General features: G+C 45.8%; 1 non-coding gene across 1 annotated transcript; it reads left to right on the forward strand.

Annotated features, from left to right (window-relative positions):
• The first annotated feature begins 21,455 nt into the window (after positions 1-21,455).
• LOC116460593 (U6 spliceosomal RNA) lies at positions 21,456-21,559 on the forward strand. The gene has a single exon (XR_004245879.1). It is a non-coding gene; the product is annotated as a U6 spliceosomal RNA (small nuclear RNA).
• Positions 21,560-21,990: the final 431 nt, after the last annotated feature.

The following is a 21,990-nucleotide window of genomic DNA, read 5'->3' on the forward strand; positions in this document are numbered from 1 at the left end:
CTTGGCCTCCCAAAGTGCTGGGATTACAGGCGTGAGCCACCGCACCCGGCTGCCTTTTTAAAAATTCTAGCGCAAGATTGTTTTTAAGCCCCTTTCCTCTCCTGTCCTTGGCTCCGTTTCCTTTCCATCTCCACAATTCTATCTACCACTTCGCTCACCATTCATTCCCTGGTTATTTGGGTTTTAATGATGCAAATTCTACTTCTCTGAGGGGCGCTTAAAGGAAGGGCATCATTGAACTCCTCTCTCCTGCCCCACCCCTCATTTTTATCTCCTTTCCTTGTTGGCTTATAGCGCCCCTCCCTTTCTGGTTCTGCACCCCACAGCCCCTCCCTTTGTTCACTCACTGGTCCCACAAACACCCATCACTGAGGACCCACTATGTGCTGACCTCTGGGCTTAGTGCGAGGGTGGGTGGAGGGTTGGTAAAGATAAATGATGACCCAAGCTTCCTCTTCTTTGTGGGGTGCCACAGAAAGATTTGAGAAGCTCTAGGGGATTTCAGAGGCAGGGTTCATTGTAATGCTGCCTAAGAGTAGGGAAAGGGGAGGGGTTACAGAAATCTTCACAAAAGTGAGGACACTTGAAAGACAAGTGGGGTTTTGGGCAGAAAAGAGAGGAGGAGCATCCCAGGTATAGAAAACAGCACGAGCAAGAGAAAAGAGAGGAACAGCATGAACTAGGGAATGTGAGTGTGGGCTTGGATCACTCAGATAACCCAGCCTCTGATTTCACCTCCAGCTGTCCCCAAGCAGGTACTCCATTACCACCCATCAGAAGGGACAGGACAGAAAGTGGGGGGAGAGGAAGGAGGAGGAGGGAGGGGTAAGGCAGAGGGGAGGGGAATGAATGCCACCAGTATGGAGGGGGCAAGGATTTTGCCAGTGATAGAGAGAGAGAGAGCAGGGACAACCCACATCACATGGCAGGCAGCGTTTCTCTCCAAAAATCCCCTCTCAACACCCTTGCCCACCTCTGCCAAAGTCCCTTGGGCACCAACCCCAGGTTATTCTTTTCCTGGGTTCCACAGCCTGCAAGGCCCAAATCCCCAGCCCTGTGAATTTCCCAGGCCCACTCCACTCCTCCTTTTCTAGGGCATCCTCTCACTCTGTCACACCCACTGTCTTCTGGGGTGCAGGTGCCCCACAAACAAAAAGAGCTCCAGGCACCAGGATCTTAGCACTCCGGGAGCAGTCATCATTGGTATCAAATAATTTATTCCTACCACAAATAACTTTTCAAATCCTATTTGTGGAATTACAAATAGCCTGGTGTGGTTTTTTGTGTGTGTGTATGTGTGTGCCTGTGTGTGTGTGTGCACGTAGAGGACAGTGAACCCTAAGTATCATGCTAAGCAGTTTGGACTGGTTTCTTGTTCGTTTCCTGCGGCCGCTGTAAGAAGGTAACACAGACTGGCTGGCTTAAAGGAACAGAAATTGAGTGTCTCATAGTTCTGGAGGCTCAAAGTCCAAAATCAAGATGTAGGCAGGGTTGGCTCCTTTGGAGGGTTCTGCAGAATACTCTGGTCCATGTCTCTGTTTGGCTTCTGCTGGCAGCCAGCGACTTGTATGACTCCTTGGCTTGGAGATGCATCACCCCAATCTCTGCCTCCACCTTCCTGTGGCCTCTTCCCGGGCCTGTGTCTTCACATGGCCTTCCTCCTATAAGGACCTTCCTATTGGATCAGAGTCCCGCCCTCCTCCATAGAACCTCATCTTCACTGATTGCATCGGCAAAGATTCTATTTCCAAATAAGGCCACATTCTGGGCTACTCGGGGCTAGGACTTCAATGCATCTTTTGCCGGGGCAATGTTCAACCCGTATAACAAGGATCACTACCAGGTTTCTAGGTAAGTCAGGGAGTTGACTGACTAGATCCACAGCTCGTCAGGAAGGCATCTGCAGCAGCAGCAGCAGCAGCAGCAGCAGTGTGGAGACAGATGGGATGTCAGAGAGACTGGACGGAGACCACCAGGAGGGCTGTGGGGACTGCTTTAGTTTCCTCAAAAGCATCTGCATGAATTCAATCCCCCTACCCAAACCTGTCTCACCTCCTTTCATCTCATCTCGCACACGTCATATTCTAGCACAATTCTAAACATCTTAACAGTAATAGCAACAGTTAATATGTATTGTGTGGTTACTGTATTCTAGGTGCCACGCCAAGTCCCTCAGGAATAGCGTCCCATTTAATCCCCATCATTACTTTTTGGAGTAGATGTTTAGTTAATAAACACAGCATCAACTCTGTGCCAGATGTCATTCTAAGTGCTTTTAAAAGATAAATTCATTGAATCCTCCTAACAGTCCATTGAGATGATACTATCAACGTTCTGATTTTAGAGACATGATAACAAAGGTTAAATAACTTGTCAGAGCTGGACTTCAAACCGAGGCAGCGAGATCTTCGAGTCTGCCCAGCCCACGGAAGCACTATTCTGCCTCCATTAACAGCATTAGACGGCCCTTGGAAGGGTACGTTTCAGGGCATAGAAATGAATCTCTGCTCATAAAAGAAATAGAATGGGGATGGGGGGCATGGACGAATGGCAATGCTTGGGGAAAGATCTGTTTGTGAGGCTCACTCTTTCTCTCTATTAGGGCTATGAGATAAGAGCAGAGATTCTCAAAACAACAGAATGGTCAAGCACACAGAGATGATGTGCCACAGATGGCCAAGCTGCCCCTGGGGTCTGGGAAGGAGACAGGTGATGCTAACTCTCATGCTCCCGGGGAGCTGGGAGAGCAGGGGGCTTCTGAGACAGGCAGAAGCTGTTCCTCTTCTGCAGGCACAGTCCCAGGCGGGGCTCAGCCTCTGGACTCAAACCCATCTTCCACACAGCTGCCAGGGTGATCTTGCGGGAACACCAATCTGATTATGTCACCATCCCCCAGCCGCCACCAAGAATACTCAACGGTTTCCATCACCTACCAGATAAAATCTAAACCAGGCTGATCCCTCGCCTCTACTCGCCATCCCGCCTAATGTTCTAAACTCCAGCCACGCTGTCCAGATGCACCCAGGGTGCTCTGCTGGCTGGGTGTGTGTGCAGGTGGATGTGAGTGTGAAAGCACACATGTGTGTATGTGCGTGCTCATCTTTCCCTTGCCCCCTTCAGACCTCCCCAGTCCCACCCTCTATTTCCACACCCCCTCCACCTCTTTCCTGCCAGCCCATCCTTTGGGTCTCAGTCACTTGGCACCTGCCAGTGAAGCCCTCCATGAATGTCCCCAAGCTGACTTAGATCTACCTCCATCTTTGCTCCTGGCACTCTTGGGGCCAAACTCTATAGCTTGTGAGTCATGACAAAATACACATGGCATAAAACTAACCATCGTAGCTGTTGTTGAGTATGCAGTTCAGCAGGATAAGTACATTCCTATCATTATGCCATCTCCAGAACTCTTTGCATCTTGCCACATGGAAACTCTGCACCCACCAAACTCTAACCCCCAGTGCCCCCTTCCCCCAGCCCCTGGAAACCACCAGTCTACTTTCTATCTCTATGAATTTGACTATATCTCCACCACCTCCTCTTTTAAATTGTGTCAGAGTTGTGTCATGGGTATAGTATCAGAGTCCATTTTTCCATATTATTTTTATTTTAAACAATCTTAGACCCCACTCTGATCTCCCACCCTTCTGGGGCAGCAGACATCACTGCACCATCATTAACAAGCCTACCGGCCCAGGGGAACCGTGCAGATCACCAAAGAGCTGGAGAGCCCCCTCCACTCGCTGGCCATTGTCAGTCCTTTCTGGTCCCCAGAGTCCGGCATGGTCCCAGCCCACATGGGCCTCAGGGCCAGTGGCCTCTCTGCCTCAGGTTCACGTCTAGGGAGTCTGGGGTGAAGCTGGAACCCCCAATGCCTCCCCAGCCTCTCCAGGGCTGCTACACCCACACCTTTGAGACCTTTCCACGAGGCCTCACCTTTCTGTCCTCCTCCCTCTCTTCCTTGGTCACCCTCAAAGCCCTCATGCTCAGCCTCGTGCCCCGGGAATCACCTCCCTTCCATCCCACTGCCCTCAGAGCCTGCTGACATCATTTTTTCAAAGAGCTTGGGACTTCTACAAAAGCCTTTGACTTCAAGCAGCTTCTGTTTTCAGCCCTGAAAATATCCTGAAGCAAGGACAGGCAAAGGGACTGTCTACCTGTTGGTCACAGGGAACATAAAAATAGAGCAAATTACAGAACAATAACTCCAAATATTATTCTGCCCTACTGATAAGTTTTTATACTCTTCTCCCTACTGGACTGGAAATAGCTTTAGAACTGAGTGGTATCTCTGCTTTATATCTCTAACACCTCTACAATCGAGTAGCTTCTCAATAAATGTGATAGATGTGTACGAACAAATGCATGAATTAATGTAACTCAGGATTTTTCAGCCACAGACGTCTCCCATTTCATATATACACAGGTACACAGAGGACCCACTCTTGAGCTCAGACAGGGGCTATTGGAATCGCAATCCTACTAACTGTAATATTTATTTTACACTTAGATTTTCCTGACTAAAAATGTATACACAATTCAAGAATTTACAATAATAGAAGAATCTACTTTATTTCAATATCTTAGTTTGTGGGGAGAAAGAAAAGGCAGAGATACCCTATGGTCTTCTTGCTCTGCAAGGCAGCCTAAACTCACTGCTCCATGAAACAGTTTAGAATTAGTTCTCTCCAACCTGGAAGTAACCTGGAAATGGGAGAAGAACTCACATGTTCTTCCTATGGGGCCATGCTCCGGGAAAGAGTAAGAAGAGAGAGAGGAGAGAATGAATTCGTAAGTAAAGGATTTCACGTCCAGATTGGGAGAAAAAGCCGCAGAAGCACAAGGGAATCAGGCTACACCATAGCCAATGAAGACCTGCTGTTTGCTGTGCCCAGCTGGGGGACTGGGAAGCCACAGTGTTCTGGGAACCTGGGCCAGTTCTGATAGAAAGAAAGCTCCACTGTGCTGCTGGGCTCCGTGGAGAAACTCAGCTCCTGCAGCGGAGCAGCATCCAGACGGGACTCTCCAGCCAGCCATCTGTAATGGCCAGCCCTAATAACTGACCCCTGGTTCATCTTCTCCTATTCACTTCAAAGGACACCCCATGAGAGAAAGAGACAAAAGGCCGTCGAGGGGACTTGGGGGAAGGGAGGGAACTGGCTAAATAATTAGCCCTGCAACCTTCAAAGTCCTCTATAATCATTAATTAATCCATCCAACTGGGATCGGTGGGCAGATGGGCGCTCACCGCCCGCCCTGACACGCCCACTGCTAAATGGAGCCTGGGGGTTGCGCAAATGCACACAGGAGCAGAGGCGCCACCTGAGGGGAGAGGGACCAAGCCCACGGGGCTCTGGCTTTGAGATTTGCCGTGAATAAAAATCTACGGATAACCTGAGTGAGGTGGCACAAAGGAACCAGGAAGCTTTTGAGACAGAATCCAGCCTAAGGCTGGGGGAAACAGGAGCAGTGGGTGGGCTTCTACTCCAAAGGCCAGGTATTAAAGGGTCAGGGTTCTGAAACTGCAAAGAGACTGCCCCCATGTGAGTATATCTGAACCCTTGCCGTGGGTAGCCCCTCCTGAGAACTGCCTCCTGAGGCCATGAAGACCACTGCCCTGATCCCACCAGCAGAGGTAATGGCAGCAGCTACTGCCCTGAGCAGAATCCCTGAAGATACCCAGGGCAGATGTGCGGGATGGGGGACCCATGTTCAAATCGCAGGGCTTCGAAGACCCACTGCATGCTTTGCAATGGATCCCGTCCCTGTGAACTTGGCTGTCTGGGGAGATTTAAAATTGTTCCGTCTACACCTTTTTGACTAGGTCTCCCATCCACCAATGTGCGGTTTGTGCAATACGATAAACTAAAATAAGGATGCAGTTTAAAATTTATTACCCAAAAATGAGCTCAGACTTCTCAATTCTTTATTTCTATCAATGCTTAGGAAGGAAACTGAGCAGTGAGATCGAGATGTCACCGGGGAGACAAACCACTGATTTCTCAAGATGCACAAGTGGTTGATTATTCACCCCAACAAATTCACAGAAATGCCTGACCCTGGGGCATGCATTTCCCAAACTCAATTTCAATGTCTTAAAACTATCTGGACTTGAGGATAGTGAGTCATGCTAGCAAAACTTATAAGAAACTGGTATGTAACAACACAATGAATTAACGTTACGATTATGATCACGGCTGAACACTTACTGTGGGTCAGGCATTCAGCAGGACACTTTTCTGCATTATGTGTGCTTTTCCTTGTTTCTCACGCCTACCCATACCTATGAGATGGTGACTCTTCTCATCCTCATTTTTCAGAAGTGGAAGCTGAGCTCCAGGTCTCACATGTTATAAATGGCAGAGCCATTTTTCAAACTCAGGAACCACTTCTCCATTTATGTTTTGGCCATTCCTCTCTGTTGCCAAAAACAGTATGAGTGCCAAGCCATCGACAAAAGCCCTGTCCTATGCTTTCTCTGTGCAGGCAGATTTTCGGAAGGGTGCTCACTGAGGCTGGAATCCAAACGAGGGGAGCACTGTGATGTGAGTCTGTCAGGGCCTCCCTCGGTGGCTGGATGTACCTGCCAGGCCATCCCTCTCAGAGCACCTTCCCTCTCAAGCCCAGGGGGTCCTGTCCAGACTGCTTTGGGATGCTCCCTGTTTCTGTTTTCCTGATGCAGGCTGGAAAACCCCCAACATAGCCATGTGCAACCCTTAAGTTCCACTGGGTGCTGGCCTTCTGTCTCTTTGAGGAGACTTTGAAAATCTGTGTTCTAATCTAATCTGTGCTCAAAAGGTGGGAGATAATGGATGATTCCACTTATATGAGGTCCACAGCAATAGACCAATTCATACTGAGAGAGAATAGAATAGAGGTTACCAGGGACTGGGAGAAGGAAATAGGGACTTATTGTTTAATGGGTACAGAGTTTCTATTGGGGATGACGAAAAAGTTATAGATAGATAGATAGATAGATAGATAGATAGATAGATAGATAGATAGATAGATAGAGGTGATGGTTACCCAGCACTGTGAATGGATTTAATGCTACTGAACTGTGCCCTTATGAATGCTTATGAATGCTTAAAATGATACATCTTATGATATTTTTACAATAAAAAGATAAATAACATCTGATATATGCTGCAACATAGATGAACCTTAAAGACATCATGTTAGGTGAAATAAACCAGACACAGAAGGACAAATACTGTGTGACTATACTTATGTGAGATAGCTAGAGTGGTCATATATCTCTAGAGACAGAACATGGAATGGTGGTTGCCAGGGGCTGGGGGAAGAAGAGAATGAGGAGTTGGTGTTTAATAGGTATAGAGTTTCAGTTAGGGATGATGAAAAAATACCCAGAACTGGATGGTGGTGATGGTTGCACAAGGTTATGAATGTGCTTAATGTCACTGAAATGTACATTTGAAATGATTAAAATGGTAAATATTATGTTATGTATATTTTACTCCAATGGACAATTTTTAATAAATAAGGAAGAAGGTGTTTTGCCCCGCACACCCTCTAAAAAGACTCTCCTTTGTAACGGGGGCTCAGGAGTCCCAAAGCTGAGACATGGCGAGTCCCCTCCACAGGCCTCCAGCTGCTGGAGGGATACCTCACAGTTCTGAGGATGTAACCAGGCAGGACACAGAGCTGAGGAGGGGTAGGTTCTTGTGGGGCTCCCAGATGCCTCCCAGTGTCTCCACAGGATTGGCTGTGTGCGGCGTCCCTCTGCCCAGGGCTACTACCTCTGTTTTCCTGGCTCAGCCAGCGAGCTAAGGAGCTGTGTCATTGGTGGCTGTCAGGGTCCTGCTCTGGGCTACTTGACAGCTCCAGAATTATCCATTTGCTTCCATTACCAATATCCCTGCTTTTAGAAAACTCAATATTCCTAATGCTCAATTCACAAACAGAGAAGTCATGATTCCAGTACTCCAGGGTTTCAAAAAAAAAAATCAGACATACTGATAGAAATATAACAATACCTGTTTTTAAATGTCCACATTCCATTTCTGAAGAACACGTATTTCTCATAAGGTAAGATGCACTGACACTTCTCCCAGGGCTCCAAGGACAATAGTCACTGCCACTTTTCCAGCCCAGAGCATTCAGCAGGCCACCTTCACATCCCTCCCTCTACTGGGTGACTTGCAGACTCTGAGCCTCCTCCAGGACCTTTGGAACTACCTGGCTTCCCCTCTGGGAGCAGCTCTCAAAGCAGGGTCCCCCAGCCCTTTCTAGAAGAGGACCTTCCTCAAAACCCTAGTGAGAAAATAGCCAGTCCCCGGGAGGCCTGCTGTCCTCTCAGCAGTCAGCACAGGTGAACAGGGACCACAGCAGGTGTCTGTGTGACTTTGCCATTGACAAGCACATCCAGCAGTGCCTTGAGACCTGCTCAGAAAGTTATCTGCTGATACCAGCCCCGTGGACACCTCCAGGAGCTGCCAGGAGATACTCAGCCCCAGCCACGTCCAAGTAGAGCCAGAAGCCTGCCCAGGCCGGTGCCTTGGAGTTGCAAGTGATCCTCCTTCCTGACAAGGGCCAGCTGGGCTCCCCCAGCCTCCTGGTCTCCAGACTCCCTGGGCTCAGCCTCCTGTGGCACTCCTGAGCTTCAGAGAGGGCTGGTTCTGTGACTGGAGCTGTCAGCTGCAGAGATACTGCAGAGGCACCTTTTAAAATTCATGGCCTTACCCTTCAGCGTTCAGAAACAGATCAGACTCCAAGATGAAAGCGTGGTTTACCCTTTCCCCGGTCCTGCCAGCCCCTTCCCATCTCCCATTCCACCCTCCTTTCCATGTCTCCTTCCCGCAGCTTTCCTTCCCCATTGTCCTCCAGGATATTTTGCATTTATCCTAGTTTTTAATCCACCTGCTTTCATCAACCAAAGCCAAAAGAACACTCCCCTGTTTCCAAAAAGAACATTTGCTCAGCTCACAATGCAGGCCTGACTCTCAAAGGTATCTCCCTTTGTCAGGTAGGAAAGGGCCACCAAAGGTGCGGCTGGGCAAAGGAGATAGAGCAGAGTTTTGAACTGAAAAGGAGGTGGGAGGCAAGGGGTGAGGAGTTCTCATTTTTTTCCAAGAAAGGCATTTGCTGAAGGGCCATCCACCTGAGTCTGGGGGGTGGGGGTGATCCGGGGCGGGGTAGATGGGCTGGCAGCAGCAGCATACCCTGCCAAAGAAGACGAAAGAGCAATGTGTTTGTTTCTTGCCATGAGTATAAACAACAACAGAGATCCTCTCAGGAGAATTCCATCCCCAGACCTTTCCTTGCAGCATTTCCCCTGTTGGGCCTTTACTGAGAGGCAGAACCTAGTGTCCTCATTGATGTGGGCACCAGGAAAGCTCACTCTCCTCCCAGACACAGGCTGCCACACTCAAGGCACAGAGACTCTTCGCAGCCACAAGAAGTAAATGGAAGAGAAGCAAAGCCTGCTGACTTCAGGGGCATTGACCCAGTGGCCAGGATGACATGTCCAAGCCATAGAGAGAGTCTGCCCTGGGAATGAATGATTCCTTTTGGAAGAAATGATGGATAACGCTTATCAGGAATTTATCTGTACCCGGCACAGTTCTAAATTCTTCACCTGTATCAGCTCACTTAACCCACATATCAACCTTATGTAGTACATCTCATTAGCCCCATGGTTAATTTGATGCACCAACTTGGCTAGGCCATGGGACGCAGATATTTGGTCAAACACCAGTGTAGGTATTGCTGTGCAGGTAATTTTTAGATGAGATTAACATTTACATCAGTAGTCTTTGAGCAAAGCGGGTTACCCTGAATAATGTGGGTGGGCCTCATCCAGTCAGTGGAAGGCCTTAAGAGAAATGACTGAGGTCCCCTGGGGAAGAGAGAACCTGCTTCAGAATACCTTCCCACTGGAACGCCATCAACTCCTCCCTGGGTCCCCAGCCTGCCCTGAACATTTTGGACTTGCTAGTCTCCACAATCGCTTGAGCCAATTTCTTAAAACAAATCTTCTTCTCCTCCTTCTCTAGTTCTTCTTCTCCTTCTCCTTCTTCCTCTTTCTTCCTCCTCCTCCTCCTTCTTCCTCTTCTTCCTCTTCTCCTTCTTTTTTCTCTCTCTCTCTCATTCTATCTCTCCACCCCACTCACACCCACACCCTGTTGGTTCTGTTTCTCTGGAGAACCCTAATACACCTTACCTTACAGATGAGGAAACTGAGGTGCAAAGCAGTCAGCTGTTTTGCCCAAGGTCTTGAGGCCAGTGAGTGTCCCAGGCAGGACTAGAATGCAAGCTGCCTGGCCCCAGACCTGGCTCAGGTAACCAGACAGGCTGCTGCTTCCCTCAGCCACAGGAAGTGGCTCAGCCACAGGAAGTCACAGCTACCTCTCCATTCACAAACCAAAGAGGGTAGGAGGTGGAAGGAAAATGCATTAAAAGTAAAATTCAGCTGGGTCAATGGACAAGGACAGGATTATAGACTATAAAACCAGTGATATTTGTTTTCATTCTAGGTTTTATTTTGATATCTGTGACTTTAAGTGTGATTTACATCTCTCTGAGCCTCCATTTTCCTGATCTGCAAAATACCATAAAAACTTTGCAAGGCTACTGAGGGATTAAATGGCATAATTTTATGTGCAACTAATATTTCCCAGGATATGAGTGAAATCATGTGGCTTGTGTGATTAAGACAACTGTTCCAAATTCTAGTGGCCTAAGTCCCCACTTGCTTAACTTACAAGAGATCCAGGTATTTACAGAAATAAATAACTCTCTCCAGTAAGTTTCAGGTCCTCAAAGCTGCCGACCTGTGTCCCTGCTGCCCGTGTTCTCATCCCAGGGGTGGGGTCCCAATCACCTCAGTCCTCAGGGCCACACAGTATAACAGTCCCTTTCACGGAGCTCTCATCCACCTTGAGTTCCAATTGCTGATCAAAGCAATGCCCAGAGCAATGCTGCACCCCCAGCAGGTGCAGGCTGGGCTACAAAGTGGGGTCCACTGCCCAGACCCTCCCTCTCTGGGCCAGCTAAGCATATCAGACCCCTCTTGCTCATAGTGATGACTCACCAGGACCTCCCCTCCCTGTTCCCCATCCCTAGCCATCAGATCTGTCACTGTACCCAAAGCCTAATGGTGAATGGCACTCATGTGTTTCTCTCTCAGAGGGCTTCTCCAGCCCCCATGGAAGTAAGCACGTACGAAAGGACGTGAAGAAGAAAGAAGCTTCACCAGTACATCTCTGTACAGATCCTATCAGGCTGAAAGAACAAAAAGCCTAGCTGTGGGGTGGTTGTTTTGCTTTTTGGTTTTGTTTTCACTGTGGTTTGTATCACATGTTAAAGATGCCCCATGTGTCAGGAACCATTGCAAAGCACTTGACCTGCTTTATCTCATTCAGCCGTCCCAATGCCTCTGTTGTTGTGTCATTAGTGTTCCCATTTTATGGATGAAGAAAACTGAGGCTTAAAGAAGAGAAGTAACATTTCACTGCCTCACAAATAGTGACAGAGCCAACACACAAACCTAGGCTTGTCTGGCCCCAGAGCCCTCATCCTTAACCACCACACTGCACCTTTGTAAAGGGCACAACTATTTGTGTCCAACAAATATTAGTTATCTTTTCTAGGAGCCAAGAGACATTTGTTCTATCCCAACTCTGTCTCTTAGAAGTCAAATGGCTCAGCTTCCACATTTGTAAAAAAGAGAGAACTAAAGTAGAAAATTCTAATTGTTTCCTGAAGCTCTAAAAATCTACAATCCTAAGAATTAGTGGCCAGAGACCCTAAGCTGCTTAATACATTTCTACCACATCCTCCTCAGCTGGTACTCGGCACTGACGAAAATTCTTAGAAACAGAAATAAACAAAAATATTAGGCATAAGCCGTCATCAGATTTACATGTTATGCTGCAAAATTTATTGTTCTGTTCCTTCTCCTTTAAATGGGAACATTTAGGTCCAGGATACATGGTCATAATATCTCTGAGATGGGAGCTATGAGTGACTAGGCAAACATATTTCCAATTCTAAGAATCTTCTCTGAAATTAGATACTTGATAATGTGAATATTAAAATTCCCCCTTCACCCAGTAACATTGTGGAAAAACATCTGTCCTTTTTGTTTTAAAATAAACATTGAGAATCTCTCTTTTAAAAATGGTAGAAATAATCATGAAACTAAGTATAACCACAAGAAAAAGTATTTGAGAAGAACTGAAAGACTAAGGGAGAAACTTGATGTAATATCCATCTCCTTGTACTTATCCTCTTCCTTTTAGCTTAATGCCACCTCCTTCCTGAACACAGAATTGGAACCCACAACGGATGAGATCTTGGCCTCACATATGGGTAAAGCCTCATGTAAAAATAAACAGAGAGGAAATGCTGATGATGCTTGTCAGTCCACTCAGATCAATTCACTTCAACATGCTCGTTGCTCCATTTCATTTCCTACACCTTGGCCTTGCACACTCTTGCCATGCAAGGTCCGACTCCCAATAGGGAGTTGATTGTTTTGTTTAGGAATTCCAGAGCACCAATCAGACAGGGGTCCTCATTCTACTGCAGCACACACACTCCACAAGTATCTCTCTCCTCTCTCTTATTTTTCATTTTTAACCATTTAAATTCATGTTTATTTTTATGTATTGCTAACGTATGACATAGTATTCCAGAGGGACTGTCAACTTCCTAAAAAGAATACACCTTCATTAACTCTCTCTACAAAGACTTACCATGTGCCTACTATGCCAGCAGGTGTCTGTACAGAAACAAAAAGGCACAATTACCACCCTAAGGAACCACCTGTAGGATTCAATGCAGAGGCCACCTCCTCCAGGATGCCCTCCCTAGCACCCAGGTCAGGGTCCTGTGGCGTTGGGTATTGGAGTCCATGATTCACCTTCCCTGCAGTGTGATCGTTGGTTTACTTAGGAGGCCCTCATTGCTTCCTTCCCATCCAGTGGGAGACGTTCAAATAGGATGCAACTCACAACTCCCTTAGCCAGAGTTGCAGTAACGATGATAATGGTAATGATGTTAATAATCCTATACATGAAAAACATGTAACTCCTTTTTAAAGAAGGATTTCTTGCTTATCACCTTCAGAACTGAATCCGTGGACATACCGGGGTGCAGGCTTCTTGGGGCTCAACATATGTCTGGGAGAATGCCAAGATGGCAGAATGATGTCAGTTTCTCACGGGATGCTGCTCCCTCAGATCTGTACCATCCTGCCTAATATACATCAGTTGCATTGAAATGAAAAATGAATAGGAAGTAGATCTTGCTGCTAAAACATATGTGTCAGGAAATCATTGTATTAAATTACAGCAATAAAATGAACCAGAACTAATCTTGCAAATTAAGATCCAATAAATTTTTTTCATGGCCACACCTTTTCTTAAAAAAATAAAAAAGAAAGCAAAAGAAGATTAACTTAATAGTATTAAAATTGACTGTAAGGATTTTCAGCGTGAGATGGAAATAGCTACCGATCAAGAAATTTCCATATGACAAATAGATTTGCATTTTTGGAGGGTGGGGTTGGAGGTTGTCGGGAAGATGTTGAGAACACTGCCCCCGTGCCAAACAGTAAAATGATCAGTTTTTAAGCCAACATACCTATGTATTTTACATGTAAAATTTATGTATACATATTTCCCTTCCTCTCTTCTGCTCCCCACAAATCCCCCAACTCCCCACTCCTTAGATAAGGTTCTGCTGACACAAGAAACTAGTAAATTCCTAAATTTCTGACAACCTCTTATTTTTAGAAGAGATGCTGCTGTCATTCAAATTAAATCTGAAGCTATAAACAAACCTTTAGAGCTTTGCCTGTTCACTGGAATAACAGGATATCTCCCTCCACCCTCCAGCAGGAGAGAGACTGTAATTAGCTCATTGTCCGTGAATAGGCACAAAAGAGGCGGTGCTCCCCATACTGGCTCCCTTTCAACAGCAGATCTTGGGGCAGATGTTAATTCATTAAGTGAGTAACTTCCACCATCTCCCAGGAACACCAGGGAGCCCGACTCCCCGTTCCAAAAGGGACATTGAGGAAGAACATGAAATTCCCTGGCCAAGGACTCACAGAGACGGTCCTCGGAGAAGAAAAAAAACACCACCAGGATTCACCTCCCTGCTGCAGCCTGCTTCCTGGCACTGGTTTTGGCAGCCCATCCCGGGACTGCTCTGTGACACCCGGGGAACCAAACTATTTATAGCCACGCAATCATTATAAATAAAGCTGTTTATAACATCGAACCTTGGCCCCGCATGAGTTAAAACTCTAGACTGACAGCTATAAATAACTCTGTTATGCGCTCAAGTTTGACTATTGACTGATACTTCCTCAAATTGTGACAAATAATGACAAGTTTGTTTGACAAACACCCCACTGACATTCATCTGATTTTGAATAAGTGGTGCTGCTTTCTTAATTTGGTCCCTGAGGCCCAGGACTTCAGGAACTTTCTTTATTCTTTCTCTCTCTCACCTCCTGCATCAGGAGACTGTCCTGTGTGTAGTTGTTTTTTCCCCTAATCAACTGGAAGGGATTTGGGGCCATCTAAGGGGAAGCTTATTAAATCCACTGTTTCTCTCTTGGGATAATTCTGCTGTAGGGGCTTTGCAAGGGTCTGGGGAGTTTTGTTAATGACAGGAGAGAAGGAGGGAGGGGTAGAAAAATGTGGGCCAGGCTGTGGTGGTAGGTAACACAAGGTGGAAAAGGGAAAGCAGAATTTAACATCAGACTGACTGGAATGTCGGTCTTTAAGGGGGACTTGAAACCTAGAAATTTGAGAAGTAGTTTACAGTGAATCAATGAAAGACAAGATTCTGGATGGAGGGATTTACCCCCCAGGGCTTCTGGTCTGAGAGATCTTGTAGATCCAAGATTGGGGTCCCCAAGGCTTGGGTTCTCTTTCGAGGTCAGCTGATATTAACATACGTCATGAGTGACGTGCGATTCTAGAGCTCTCATGGACCTGTGAAATGTTCTGTTACTAGGTCATTTCACAGATCAAAGAGCTGAGGCCACAGGGGCTCCCAGGACTCGTTAGGGCAGAGCTACACTAGAACTCAGCTCTCTGAACTCCTGGCTAGAAGCTTTATCTTTCATCAGGAAATGAATTAACACGTGAAAAGCATGTGGAATTGTCCCTGGCCCGTGTTGACTCTTTTAAAGGAGCACACCATTCACACCGTCCAGGCTGCACATCTTTTCTGTCTGTATTAACTCTATTTGCACAGTCTCACACAGTGCCCACCATCTCCAATCCCTCCTATGCAGAGCTTTCACAGCAATCTTGCGAATATGCAAAACTGCTGCTCACTGTTCACCCCACTCCCAGACCAAGCTGGGAGCGCAGTAAGAAGACCTGACTCAGGATCCTGCAAAGGCAGAGGTGGCACCTGAGAGCAAGTCTCCTTCAGTTTTGTGCCCTAGGACCCTCACGTGACTCACCCTAGTCCCAGCCACACTTCCCCAAAGAAACATCTCCCAACTGGTTTGCATGTCTGCAAAAATTACTGCAGACACCTCACCCTTGCTGACAAAGTCCTCAATTCCTGGTCCCTCCCACTTCTCCTGCCCAAATCTATGCTTTACCCCAAAGTGTACTCTTCACTCCTTCCCAGAACACACAGCCTCAGATGTTTCCCATTCCCTTCGATAAGAACGCCCCCTTTACATGACAAAACCCTGACCATCTTTCCTGACTCATTGCAGATGCCTAAGGAAGCCCTTGCTGACTGATCCGGCAGCTGTGATGTGCTTTCCTTGGAAGCCCCATCACCCTTATTTATACGTCTCTTTCAGTGCTGGCCTGTCTTAATCCTGCCTTACAGTTGTTTGTGAATGTGCTTATGTTTAATCCTCTTTTCTAGTGGTAAGGGGGAGATCTTTCTTAATCATTTTGGTATCTTCTAGCACAGTGTATACCTAGAAAAGGGTGAATGAAGTCTTTTAAATCTACTTCCTAAAAGTGCAAGCAAAAACACAAAAAGAAACAAACTGGAAAATCTTCAAAAGTAATAAAGGACAGTATCAACTAAGAAAGATTTGGTCAATGTGTAAATAAGTAGCAAAACCTAAAATGGCCCAGCCTGATAAGTGCATGCGTCATTAGAACCAGCAACTGACACAGAAATGGCAAGCTAGTAAGAGAACTGGAAAGAAAGAGGCCAAATAACTGGGCAATTAAACAGGATCGCAGGGGCAAGTGTCTAACCCACTGCCAGTCAGCCAGCCAACAAACATTTATTTAGAGCCTGCAAGCACATGGCACAGAGCTGCTTGTTAAAGAAGAGATGTTTTCCTGGCCTTCGGGAATTGACAATCAGCTCTACTTTCTACAATTTCCCTGCCATTTCAGCTTTGACTAAGACCTGTGGAACTCCAAGTCTCTTGTTGGTTCCCAAATTCTTAACAATGAGCGAATTTGCCAGGCTTTGCCCAGCCTCCCCAGAGAGTCCACATCCCTTTGTGTGTGTGTTTGTGTATATCAGCCCCGGCTTATCAGCCCCCTGTGACCTGTCAGGGCTCTTGGCCCTTCGAGATCCTTGCGACACTCCATGGACTCATGACAGAACTCACTACATCAGAACTAACCCATCCTGGAGAAGAAGCAGATGAGAAAACAGCAGCTGACAAGCGAACCACCAAAGAGGAAAAACCAAATTAAACACTCCTTAAGAAACAGAGTCCTCTTTCTTCCTCAAAAATGACACGGGAAGGAAGGCGCGGGGCAGGAGAGGGGCTCGGGGTCCCTTTGCGCTGCTCCATATTAACACAGTCACACTTTGCGATGCACTTGTCACTTCCTATCAACACCAGGGCTTTCCAGGGCCTGGACACTCATTGAAAGGATTGTTACTGTTGGTGAATGGGGAATTAATTAATGCAAAGCCAACCAGTTCATAAATGCCTGCTTTGTGAGCAGTTCCTGCATCCTGGGGACCGCGACTCCTGTGGTCAGCGCAGCCCCAGGACTCCGTGTCAGCAAATGATATTTATGATCGCCATGGGCCCCTTCTTCAAACCACCCGGGGGGAAGCGAGGCCTTACCTGCAGCCTGGGCTTTTCCCGCTGTGGACACAGCCAAGGGTCCTCCGGTTTCTCTGGTGCTGAGCAGGCAGTGCAGAAAAACTCTCTCCAGTCTTCTGAATCTCTCGCCCACAACCTGACTTACCTCGTGAAGAAAGGCTTCATTTGCAAGTCATAGTGATGGGAACAGGCATGCAAACAGAGAAGCTTTTCTCAACCCACTCCATTCCACCAAATCTGGTTACTTGACCTCTGGGCAGGTACAAGAACGTGCACACACACACACGCACACAATCACATACACACACTCAAACAATGCCACGTATATGCACAGAATTTCTCTGATCTGTGTTACCTACACAGTCGTCAACTAATTTAAAAGTCAGTTGTGATTTGAATGTGGCAAATGGACTCTTCAGGTAACCTAGTTACTAAGAATATAAGATGGAAAAAGTGGTAACCAAACATGCCAAGGCCCCTCCATCATATAGACACACACATCTCATTGAGAGTATACAATGTAGTTTTACTACCCCTTCAAAAAAAAAAAAAAAAAAAAAACTGGTCCCAAGTTCTGCTGACATAACATGTCCAGGCCCTGCCTCTGTTTTTGCTGTGGTGGCTTTGCTACCTCCTCGCTTTAAACTGCCATGATGCAGGCCTGAAAACTCCCTTTTGCCTTTAAAACATAATGCACTATGATATTAAAGATGGTGGAATTGAGGATGGGTTTTTCTCCTTTATGCTTTGCTGTGGTACCTAAATGTTCTACAATTAAGGTGTGTTTTATAGTCACCAAAAAGAATGCATGATGTAAAAGGAGAAAAGAATGTTAGTTTCATAAAATCCCTCAAGAGCGACTTTGGCAGCTGTATCTGATTTTTGAGGAAGTAGCGCTCTGGTCTTGAAAATTAGCCTGGGTCATAAAGCAAGGAGACTGAAATTGGATCCTATACTGCTGGTTTCTGTCTGACCTTAGGAAAAAAGCAGGAAGTAAAAAAGAAGTTTATCCTTGGAAAATTCATTCTCTCCTTGCCATGTCCTTAACCCTCTTCCTATAACCTTGCCACCACCCTTGGAGTTCCCATCGCTTTTCCTGTTTTGCTTTTTTTCCTTATCATTACTTAAAACATACCCTGAGGATAGGCTGTAGGTATCAGTCATCTACACCTTAGTATAAATTAAATTAATCAACATTACTTTAATCCCAATGTTATACGTTCCTATTTGTATTTTAATTCAAAATCCGATTGTATGATAAAATGTACCAGCTAATGAATAAAGGAACTGATGTCTGTCATCTCTAGATCAGACATCTAGTCTACTGGCTTCTCTGTTTTGGGAAAGGTAGTCTCTGGAACAAATCACACAGTGCTGTGATAAATTTTTCCACATTAGCTATAGAATATCACCATTTAGTACCTCTATCCCTTTAGAAAGAATTCACTTCCCAGAGACACAGTTAAATGTAAGAATGGTTGCAGATAACGCGCAGTCTACAAAAATATTCATAAGCCCCACGGCTTTTGAAAAACAGTATTCTTTATCTCTACTTGGGAGATTGTATTTGGTACACATAGACATTGAGTATATATGTTGAGTGCCAGATAAATGAAAATGTATAAATGATTTTGAGTGCTAGATTCTGGAAACAGAGGAGGAAACTATATCCCAGACAAGTTAAATAACTTGCTGCAGGTCATTCACCGGTCAATAAACTAGGGCTCGAACCAGAAAGAATGGTTTCTGATTCCTAGCCTGGGCTCTTTTTGTTTCAGTGTCTTATCTCCCAAGCCACCTAATTCAAGTTCTGGAAAGATCGGATTACCTCAAGCCTTGGAATGATCCTCCAGTGCTTCCTCTTTGGGAATTCTCGGCAAGTAGGCTGAGAAACGAGGCCGACTCAGCAAACACTGTGTTTCTGACCCTCCGGAGCCTTCTCTGTTTCTTAGACCATGCTCTGCAGATAAAAGGGCAAAAGACAGGAAATCTTAGGAAGAGACAATCACTTGTCGTTGTTGCCTTTTCCATCCTTCTGATCCATGTCACACTCAGTGTGGTCAATCCCTGGCCACCCACATGCCGTCCAGGACCTAGAGAGAGGCAGGACTTCCAAGGAGCTTCCTCACGAAGCACCCCTTAGGCAGAGTCTTGCAGCTAGGAGTCCACCACCCCAACCAGAGGAGTGAAGCAGTGGTGATCTCCTCTTATCCAGAGGTGGAGTGCAACAGTTAGTTGACTCTGTACCCATGGTTAGTCCTGGGGTCACCTTCTAGGTGTCCAGGCCCACCTAGACAGCATCTAGGCCCCCCAGTCCTTGTGTACCCTATATATTTTCCAGCACAAACCTTCCTGCTGTCACCTGAATCCAAAAGGACATCTTGACCATGACTAGTCAATGTGCACTCCATAAAGAATCTCAGTACCTGTCATTTATAGATTTGTTCATTCAGCTAAAATATGGCAAGTGGTTCCCATGCACAAGGCACTGGGCCAGGTTCCCACTGCATAAAGAAGCCAGTCACACAGCTCCTGCCCTCAACAAGCTGATGGGAAATCAGAAAGACAGGGACAAATGACAGAAAGCCAAGTTAATTTATACCCAGATAGACAAACTCCTCTTTATTCTTTATGACTCAGATCAATTATCATCTCCTTCAAAAGGTTTCCTGGCCATCTACAGGCAGTTACATGGTGATCCTCCTGTGCCCTGATGACACTTGGTTTGTTCCTCAAAGATAGCATTTCTCGTGTTGTTAAAATTACTTCTATGCTCGTGTGTGTCATTCTTTAAATTGTAAGAAAAAGGGAGAGGGTGGAGGGAGGAAAGGCAGAAGCTATTATTCAACATCTCCAGACACCCAGAGTATCTGGGACTTTTAAGACAAGTGATGAATGGATGAATGGGTGAATGAATGAATTAATGAATTTTCAAGCTCTTTTGTCCTCTACATAGATTTCCTTGACCCAAATATATATCCACCAGTCCAAACAGGAGGTAAATATCCTCATGGCTTCTGAATATGTGAACTGTGGTCGTTTCCTGCTCATTACTCAAACTCGCAGAATTTGGAGCAATGAAAGCCTCATCTCACTTAGCCAAAAGCACTATTTTCTTGTCTTTGCTTTTGTTTTTCCAGGAGTGTAATGAAAATGCATGTGCATGTGGGTGTGTATTTGTCCTGCACGTAATTCGGCAGTGTCTTCAATAACAGGTGTCCCTCCAATAGGACTCAGGGGTGACGGAGGGCATGGAAGGCATGGAGGGGGAAGCCAGGGAGATAGGGAGAAGAAGCCTGCCAAAACCAATCACCAAATCAATTCAACCAATTGATTAAATCTGAATGCACACTCAGCCACAGGAGGAGAAATTGGACCAACACCCCAGTGTCAGGGTGGTTACAGCGTCTGTTAAATGGCCTGTTAATGTGATAGTTGAGACTTTTCCACAGAAATTACACTGGCTACAGTCACAGCACGGCAGACCTGGCTCCAAATCACCTCCTACCAGGCAGTGTCACACTGCAGGGCATGGAGACAGGGATTGTCAATGCTACCTGGCCTGGCCTCCTGCCATCATTTTGAGCTTTCTCTGTTTTGTAGCCTATTTCTTTTAAGAGAAGGCCAGTCATCTCCATTATAATGTGCATAGTGCCATAATTTTTGTTTGCTCTTACAAGTGGAATAAAGATGTTTTACCTCAGAAATAAGAACAGTTTAAAAACAGTTTGTTACAACTCTTTTGATGAAGTCAGTCAACAAGGCATGAATAATAAGGTCAGGTGGCACCCTTGTCCGAGGAAAGAAGGCAGAAAGCATTGAAGAGCAAAACACAAGGACCCCGAATAGACTCAAGACAGCCCTTTATCTTTGGTTTTCTGTATAGTCCAAAGCACAGGTGAGAGAAATCCATGCTTAATGAGTCACCAACACTTATTGACCACCAATGTTGCCAAAAACCGTCTAGATGATTCAGGGCACCAAGAGGGAAGAGTTGATATGGGTGTCACCTACATGTCACTTCTCACTTAAAGAGTAAGATCACACCTGTAATCCCAGCACTTTGGAAGGCTGAGGTGAGCAGATCACCTGAGGTCAGGAGTTTGAGACTAGCCTGGCCAACATGGCGAAACCCTGTCTCTACTAAAAATACAAAACTTTGCGCCCGGTGTGGTGGCAGGTGCTTGTAGTCCCAGCTACTCGGGAGGCCGAGGCAGGGGAATCACTTGAACCCGGGAGGTGGAGGCTACAGTGAGTCGAGATTGTGCCACTGCACTCCAGTCTGGGTGACAGAGCAAGACTCTGTCTCAAAAAAATAAAAATAAAAGGAAAGGTAGAGCTAAACAAATTAATGTCATCATACAGATAACTGGCAGAAATCAGACTTGGTGTATTACTTAGCAAAAATCCTTAAGATCCTTTTACAGTGCTCGCTTTGGCACCATGTGTACTAAAATTGGAATGAAACAGGGATTAGCATAGGGCCTGCACACGGATGACATGCAAATTCATGAAGCATTCTGTGTTTTTAAAAAAAATCCTTTTAAATCCTTCACCCATTCATTTAACATTCATCCATTGAATGTTCCCATTGTGTCATGTTATGATCATGCAGTCCTTTTCATAAGAACATACTTTGTATGACTATATTATATTATATTTTTGGCAAAAAGGGGAATCAACCCTTATCCATTTATCATTCAACATTCATTCATTGACTTCCCACCTCAAGCCATGCTATAATCATGTAGTCCTTTCTTAGGAATATACTTTTCCTATATATCATATGATATTTTATTTTATTTTGCTTTGCTTTTGGTGGTGGGGAAGATGGTGTATATCAGAAAACTTTTCATGTTGGTTTGAGTGACTTAGCAAGAAGACACTTCCACAGGCTGAATCCATTTCATTTAATAGCCAGGCAGCGATTGTAGACTCTTAGGGTTATAGAGACCTTGGAA

The sequence above is a fragment of the Hylobates moloch genome, unplaced genomic scaffold, assembly GCF_009828535.3.
Source record: "Hylobates moloch isolate HMO894 unplaced genomic scaffold, HMol_V3 SCAFFOLD_20, whole genome shotgun sequence".
Lineage (NCBI taxonomy): Eukaryota > Metazoa > Chordata > Mammalia > Primates > Hylobatidae > Hylobates > Hylobates moloch.